The sequence below is a fragment of the Mustela putorius genome, unplaced genomic scaffold, assembly GCF_011764305.1.
Source record: "Mustela putorius furo isolate JIRA1106 unplaced genomic scaffold, ASM1176430v1.1 tig00001451_pilon_pilon_pilon, whole genome shotgun sequence".
Classification (NCBI taxonomy): Eukaryota; Metazoa; Chordata; class Mammalia; order Carnivora; family Mustelidae; genus Mustela; species Mustela putorius.
Window position 1 is genome coordinate 578,227 of NW_025421748.1, and position 8,451 is coordinate 586,677.

An 8,451-nucleotide genomic window follows, 5' to 3' on the forward strand; every position below is an offset into this window, starting at 1 on the left:
CCTTGACGCGTGGGATCTGAACATCTTCACAGAGCAGCCTGGAGGTACTGGAGTCCCGCGTTTGTGCCGAGAGATTTCAGGGGTCAGGGGAAGAATGTGAAGCAGGGATGGGCTTCTCAAAGTCTCCCCAAGGTCATAAATCGAGGCTGATCACAAAGTTGTCATTGTCAGGCTATGTTTGTGGTAAGTGAAGACACTCACAAGGCATGGGCCAGGCCCTGGGGAGAGTCTAGAGTGAAAACTAGACTCTAGACTCTGCCAAGCCCAAAACAGAGAAAGGCAGTGGGGAATGTGGTTAGATGCATGGATTCCAGAACTGGAAGCATTGGCTGAAGGTTAGATAATTAAATGGCTCTATGCCTCAAATTCCTCATTTGCAAGATGGGCCTAATGTAGTCCGGTTGTGCCAGATTATGGTGAGGATGGTGAGACTGTGCTGGAAGGAGGCTGAGTAAAGGGGTCATGCCTTCCCAGTCGATGGTAAATAACACGTGTGAAACTCCAGTACGAACCAACCTCCTTTAGCATAAGCTGTTGGTTTCTAAAAAGAGAGGCATCCTGATGTTATGGGGGAAAGCCATTACTGAACACCTAGGCTGCGGTTTGGGTTTGGGTTAGGTTGAATTATATACTGTTGTTTCCAGTTGGTAAGTGGAAATGTGGAGATGCAAGTATTTTGCTCAAGATCAGAGGGGAAAACCATCATTTTACGTGAGGTCTGTCTGACTTTCAAGGGTTTCCGCCATATGGTATTCTTTCTGAGGCACTCATTTTTCAGACATGAGATATAAACAGTTGAGATGTTTCTGTGAGTTAACACCTTAGCACCACCGAGTTCTGCTACTGCTCTGCTTGCTAGTGTCAGGACTCCAAGTCCACAAAAGTGGAAAATTCGAACGTCTATAGGTGCCAGACCGGGGTCTCTCACTGGATGTCGGTAAACTAGCAGGGTGTGCTGGATATTGAATAGCAGAGAAACCTGAGTCCAGGGGACCAGGAGACGACAGGGAGTGGTGAGGACTGGGACGCAGTGGCAAGTGCACGTCGGGCCAGAGTTGCAGCTACCACTCCATTCTAGCCCATTCTGCCATATTGGAAATGGTCAGATCTTGCAATATTTCCAGAGAAGATACACATCTAAACTTGTATGTGAACTTACATTAAATAGTTTTAATTAAACTTTTTATTTTGAAATAGTTGTACATTCACATGCAGTTGTTAAGAAATAATACAGAGAGCTCCTGTGTATCCTTTACCCAGTACCCCCAATGGTCGCATCTTGCAATGTTCTAACAGGGACTGACCCTGATACAATCAAGGTACAGAATATTTCCATCCTCGTAAGCATCCACGATAATGCCTCTTCTTGGCCAGTTACATTTCCCTCTCTCTCCCACCACCTCCCTGACCCTTGACAAACACTAATTTGTTCTCCACTTCTATGACTTTGACTTTTCTAGAACGTTATATAAATAGACTCATATGGTATTTGGGGATTTGCTGTTTGCACCCAGTTATCTGGTTATCCGGAGATTCATCTGGAAGGTTGCATGCATTGGTACTTTGTCCCGTTTTATTGCTGAGAGGTAGTCAGTGCAGCATGGTTTACCAGTTCATCCATCGAAAGACATCTGGGTCATTTCTAGTTTGAAACATTTATGAGTAAGACTACTTTAAACGTTCTTGTACAGGTTTTTGTGTGAACATAAATTTTCATTCCTCTGGGATAAATGCCCAAGAATCCAGTTGCTGGGTCATATGGTAATTGCATGTTTCGTTTTTTAAGGAACTGCCAAACTGCTTTCCAGAATGGCTTTAGCATTTTACATTCTCACTAGCAATGTATGAGTGACCCAGTTTTTCCACATCCTCACCAACATATAGGGTTGCCACATTTTTTTTTTTTACTTTAATCATTCTGATAGCTTTGCAGTGATATCTCCTTGTGCTTTTGAATTGCATTTCCCTAGTGGATGCTGATATTGAACATCTTTGCATGTGTTCGTCAACTGTACATGTTTGGTGAAAAATCTGTCCATGTCTTTTGCCCACTTTCAAGGTTGATTTTTCCCCCCTGAGTTCTGAGAGTTCTTTATTTATTCCAGATACTAGTTCTTGGTCAGATGTGTGATTTGCAGATATTTTCTCCCACTCTGTAGCTTGTCTTTTCATCCTCTTACCAGGATCTGCAGCAAAGTATTAAGAAATTTTAGTCAATTTATCAAGTTTTTCTTTTATGGATCATGCTTTTGTTATCAAATATGAGAACCCTTTGCCGAGTCTTAGATCCTAAAGCTTGTCTATGATTTTTAATGGTTTTATATTTACATTTCAGTCTGTGATCCGGTTTGAGCTAAATTCTACCATTTCTCCAGTACTATTTTTGAAAAGGCTATCATTCCTCCATGGAATTGCTTTTGTACCTTTATCAGAATATATTGAGCATATTTCTGTGGGTTGGTTTCTGAATTCTCTATTATATTGCACTAACCTATGTGTTTATCCATTTGCAAACTTGATTTATAGAGGTATTTTCTGATATCTTTCAATAGCATTGAGTAATTCTCAGTATACAAGTCCTGTGTATGCTTTATTAGATCCACATCCAGGTCTTTCTCTCCCCCTCACTGACCTTTCCTCTCTTCTTCCTGCCTCCCTCTCTTTCTTTTCTTTTCTTTCTTTCTTTCTTCCTTTCCTTTCCTTTCAACTACTGTAAAGGATACTGTATTTTTGATTCTGGTGTCCCCACGCCCATTGCTTGCATCTAGAAATATAATGGGATTTTCTACATTTATCTTGAATCCTAAGACCTTGCTGAATTCACTTAAGAATTCTAGAAGTTTGTGTTTTGTTTTGGTAGACTTCCTGGGATGTTCTATGGCAATCATGCCATCTGCTAAAAGGGATAGTTTTAGTTCTTCTTTTCTGATCTGTACATCTTTTATTTCATTTGATTGCTCTATTGCACTGGCTGGAATGTCCAATATTATGGTGAGTGGTGTGGTGAGAAGGAAGCACCTTGCCTTGTTCCTGATTTTAGGGGTACGCATTCAGTCCTTTATCGTGAGGCATAATGTTAGTTTTGGTTCCTTGCAGAGGTTTGTGATCAAACTGAAAAACTTCCTCTCTGTTGCTATTTTTTGGCGTTGGGGGAGGTTGTTTCTGTCATAAGTAAGTGTTAAACCTTGTCAAATACTTTTTTACATCAATTAATAAGATCATACGATTTTTCTTTTTCATTAATATGATGGATTACATTGACTTTTTGAATAATGAAGGAGGCTTACATTCCTGAAATAAACCCATTTGCTCATACTTTAGGATTCTTTTCATATATTGCTGAGTTCTGTTTGCTAATATTTTGTTAGGGATTTTTGCATTTTGATTGCTGATGAATATTTTGTATTTGTGGTTTCCTTTTTTTTTTGGTACTGTCTTTGTCTAGCTTTAGTGTCAGAGTAACACTAGCTTCATAAAATGAATTGAGAAATGTTCCCTCCTCTTCTGTTTTCTGAAAGAGAATGTATAGAATGTTTGTTTATTTTTTAAGGTTTGATACAATTCTCCAGGAATACCATTTGGGCTGGGAGAGTTCTCTTATTTTTAAAAAACTACTGAGCACATTTCCTAAAGAATGATAAAGCTGTCGGACCCTCCAACATTCTACAGCTATAAAACATCCTCATAACACTATTCAGCTGCAAACAAGTCTACCTTTCATGAGAAGGAGAAATGGGAATGAAAATGACAATTCCAAGGTAGAGCTGTGAGCTCAGGGAATGGAGCCATTAGCCATAGAGGCCTTGAAACCTACAAAATTTGCCCAGCTGGATCTCAAAATTCACTGGGCCTGGTAACTCCTGTCTTCCTTCCATTTTTCTTTTTGAGTGGGAATTCCATAATTTGCTATCTTATGCCTGCCTTTCCAGGGAGAGGCAGTTTCCCCAGGCTGGATCATAATAAAAGTCTTCCCATCGCTGTTTAAATGACTTAGATGGAAATTTGAGCTGACGAGAATTTGGACTTTGAGTTTATGCTGTAACAGAGTGAGACTTTAGAGGACCTCAGGATGGGGTGAATACATTTTGCACATGGGATGGTCCTGAATCTTTGGGAGCCAGGAGGCAGACTGCAGTAGGCAGAGCAGTGGCCCCTCAAAGAAGTCTACATCCTAATCCCCAGATCTTGTGAATATGTTACCTTACAGGGCCAAAGGTCCTTCACAGATGTGATTAAGGATTCTGAGATGGGCAGATTAACCTGGCTTCCCTCGGTGGGCCCAGTATGACCACATGGGTCCTTGTATGTGAGAAAGAGAGACAGGAGAGTCAGTACCAGAGTGAAGCAATGAGACAGGCCAGTACAGATGGTGATGACTGAAGATGAGGGAACGGCCACAGGCCAAGGCACGAGGGCAGCCTCAGGAAGCTGGAAAAGGCAAGGACACGGATTCCCCACCAGAGCCTCCATAACGTGACTTAGCTGTGACACTCTTTGATTCTGGCCCAGGGAGACCCGTTCCAGACTTCCAACCTCCATAACTCTAAGATGATGAATCTGTTTTGTTTCAAGGTACTAATTTGGTGATCATTTGCCACAGTGGCAGTAAGAAACTAGTGCAAGTACACTGAGCTTTCAATTTTGAGGACTGTAGCTTTCAATTCTAAAATGGCCATTTGGTTCTTTTTTATGGCTTACTGAGGCTTTCTATATTTTAATTTGTTTCAAGCATGTTCCCAGTTACTTGTTGAAGCATTTGTGTCTTACATATCTGCCCTCTCTATGTTGGCATCTGTTGAAGGTTTTTTTTTTTATTCCCTTTGAGACCCTCCTGGTTTGGGGGTGATGAGTGACCTTTGATGGGAAAGAGAACATTTTTGTATTGTGTTAGGAGGCTCTGGATTTTTATTTAAGCCTACTCTTTTATCTGACCTCTGCTGACACCATTCTGGCAAAGGAAGTGGACTGCTTTCAGGCAAATGTAGGAGGCCAGGTTTGTCTAGGTTCACCACTTGGCCTCCTTTGACACTCAAGTGGTGGGAGGTAGGGAGGCTCCCCTTTGAGGAATGGTAGCTATGCCTCATTACTGCTTGATAGGTTCCCCATGAGGGCGGGAGGTTAGGGTTGCCTACCAGTCATAGTGGATGAAAATCTCTACTTGGCTCTCTCTGATCCGCCCCCCCCCCAGTGGGGTGGTTGGGGCACCTCAATGTAGCCTCACAACAGTGGAGATCAAGACCTCCCACTTGCAGGTACGGGAGGGGTCACTGATCTTTTTCTTAATGTTTGGCTGGAGTAGAGCCGTTATTGTTTAAACATTTTCTATATTGTTGGGCTGCCCTTTATCTGTCGTTGTGTCATTCAGGCTTCACAAAGCAGGCTTTTCTTGGGGGTTTTGTTATCGGCACCTGTTATGAACACCAGCATTTCTAGATTACAGGCTTAATTGCAAGTCTGGGATACGTGAGCCCAAAAGAAAATTCAAGAAACTCACGATTGTGCTGTTTCTCAGGTCCTGAGGGTCCTATCTAGTCTGGCTTCTCGTCTTTACTTTTTAGAGCCTTCTGTTTGTTTTACAATGTCCAAGGTTTAGTTGTACCTAGTGGGAGGAGTAGAATAAACTAAGTCTACTCCAGCTTTCTGGAAGTGAAAATCTCTCCTAATTTTTTAATGTTGGTAACTTGTTAAAAATAAAAGTAACACATTTTGGGAAGAGATGTTAAAGAAAAACAGTCTATTTGGTCCTGGGCTGTCTGTTTGTGATCTCTACCTTCAAAGAAAGAAACTGAAGGACTAGAAATGTTAGCCTGTGTGTGTGTGTGTATACCCATGGTGGTGATGTATGGTGGGCAAAGGGAGGGATGAGAGAAAGAGAACTTTAGAGGTTGGAGTTCATGGAGGCAGGGAAAGCTGAGAGGTCAGGCTGCTCTAAAACACAGACCATAGCAGGCCTGTGGAGGGGAGCTCCTGGCTTCTGAGAGGACCTCTCAGCTTCAAGGTCCCTGTGTTCACATTTGCTAGAGGTACTGCTTTGGAATTTATTCTTTAGTTACCAACTTAAAATAACGTGGTTTTTTTGGATTATAAAATTAATACAGTTTCATGTTGAAAAAAAAAAAAAAAGCAAAAAACGCAGACAAGGAAAAAGAAGGAAATCCCCTCCCCCAAGCCTTTATTCAGAAACGACTCTGAATATTTTGGTGTGTTTCCATCCAGTCTTTTAATCTATCCATCCATCAATATGAATAAATTTGTGGCTATTCTTTTTATATATTTTTAACCATTTCCCTCCCTTCCCTTGTCCCTGAATAATTTGGAAGCCAAGCTTTTGATAACTATATTGTGTTCAGTTATTTAAAATTTAGCAACATTTCTCTCTTTGTTGAATGTTTTATTGTTTATAATTTCTCATTATTAGAAGTAATGCTTTGATCAGAAAGCTTGGCCACATGTCCTTTTAATTCCTAGAAATGGCAATACTTGAGCAAAGAGTATTTAAGACTCTTGATTTGTATCTTCAACTTGTTCTCCTTAAAGACTACCAATTTATAATTCCACCTCCAAGATTAGAAAATTCTTGCCTCACTAGTCTCCTAGGCACCGAATATTATCATTTCAAAACTCCTTGCGAATTTGAAGGCAAAAAGGTCCCTTATTGCCATCTAATCTGCATTTATTTTATTCCTAATCATTTTAAACATCTTTTTTGTCTTTAAAATTTTTTTTCTGTTAACTGCTTTTTGTTATTTGCCATTCTTTTTCTATTGCACTTTTCTTCTAAATGGTTGGTTTGTCACATGTGTTACAATGATATTTTTCTAGTGCATCATTGCCTTTTAATTTGTCTATGATAATAATTGCCATAAAGCAGTTTTCCAATTTCAAGTCTGTTATTCCTTTGAATCCAGCCAAGCCTTTGTGCTTAGAAAGGTCTTCTCTGTTGGTTCTATTTATCTATAGCTGCATAACAAATGACCCCAAAACTTAATGGTGTAAATTAAATCCCATTTTATAATTTTTGTAGGTTAGGAATCGGGTAGGCTCAGCTGGTAATTTTTCTGCTCCACCCAGTGTGGACAGAAGTTATTCAGAGTTCATCTGCTGGATGATTGACAGACTCCAAGATGGCATGACCCATTTCTGGAGCCTTGTGGGATGGCTGGAAGGCTTAGCTGGGACTGTCCCTGGAGTGCTTCCCTGTGGCCTGCCCTCCATGTAGCTGAGGGGTGCGTGCAGCTCAGGGACTCTAAACATGAGGGTCCCAGCAAACAATGGAAAAGCACAGAAGCCTTTTCTGACATAGTCTCCAATGTCAGCTGCTCTAGCAGAGTGGTTTCAAGCCTGCTCATATTCAGGTGGGCTTCGTGGGAGAGGTGTCCTGTTATTTGTGGCCATATCTTAATATTGCCAGTCTATCGCAAGATGAGTTAGAAGCAACTTACTTCTTCTTCTAGCTTGTTTATGCTTCTGTTCCTGCTTCTTTTTATTTTCGTACACATAAAATCCTTAATACACCTAGAAAATGTTTTTTATACAAAACCTACAATGGGATTCAAATTTGAATATTTCTCAGGGTGCCTGGGTGGCTCAGTCAGTTGGGCGTCTGACTCTTGGCTGCAGGGGCTTGGGGTCGAGCCCCGCATCCAGCTCCGTGTTTAGTGGGAATCTGCTTGGGATTCTCTCCCTCTGCCCCTCCCCTTGCTCATACTCTCTCTATAAAGTAAATAAATCTTTAAAAAAATTTTTTAAAAATATTTCTCCCTCATGGTAAATGATTTCACTCTGGCGTTTCCTGGAGTAACCGCTCTCCACTGGCAGCTGAGTCTCGCAGGCCCGTGTGAGGCTGGTAGAGGAGGGCCGGGTCCACCGCCGACTCCTCTCGCTAAGGTAAGAGCAAGCCCGCTCGTTCGGTCCCGCTCTTCCGCCCGAAAAGCACCAGCCACACGGCGGACGCAGGGCCAGCGAGCGTGTCTCGCCGGAAGGGCCCCGCGACTCAGGGCTCCCGCTTTCAACCGACTCTGCACAGTGGGGGGCTCTGCCCCGCCGCGCTCTGGGCCTTGGCGGCCGCCGGGCGTGTCTGGTGGTCCGAGGGGGAGGCCCGGGGAAGCTTCTGCCGTGCGGCCATGTGACCTCCGGGAAGAGCCGAGCTCGCTCCCGCTCGCGAGCCAGACAGGAGAGGCGACCGCAGCGCCGCGGGGTCGTTTCTCCGCAGCCGCCCGGCCCGCGCCTCTGGGGGCCCGTGCAGGGCCGGCCCCACCCCGGAGAGGCCTCTGCGGGGCCCGAGCTTCCTTTCGACGCCTCCGCTTCCGCCGCAGACAAACGCTGGGCTCGCGCGCCGGGCTCGGGGGGCTAAGCCTCTGCCCTCTGCCGGGGTCGTGACCCCAGCGTCCCGGATTGAGCCCCACGCTGGGCTCTCCGCGGGGAGCCTGCTTCCCTCGCTCCTCCTGCTCG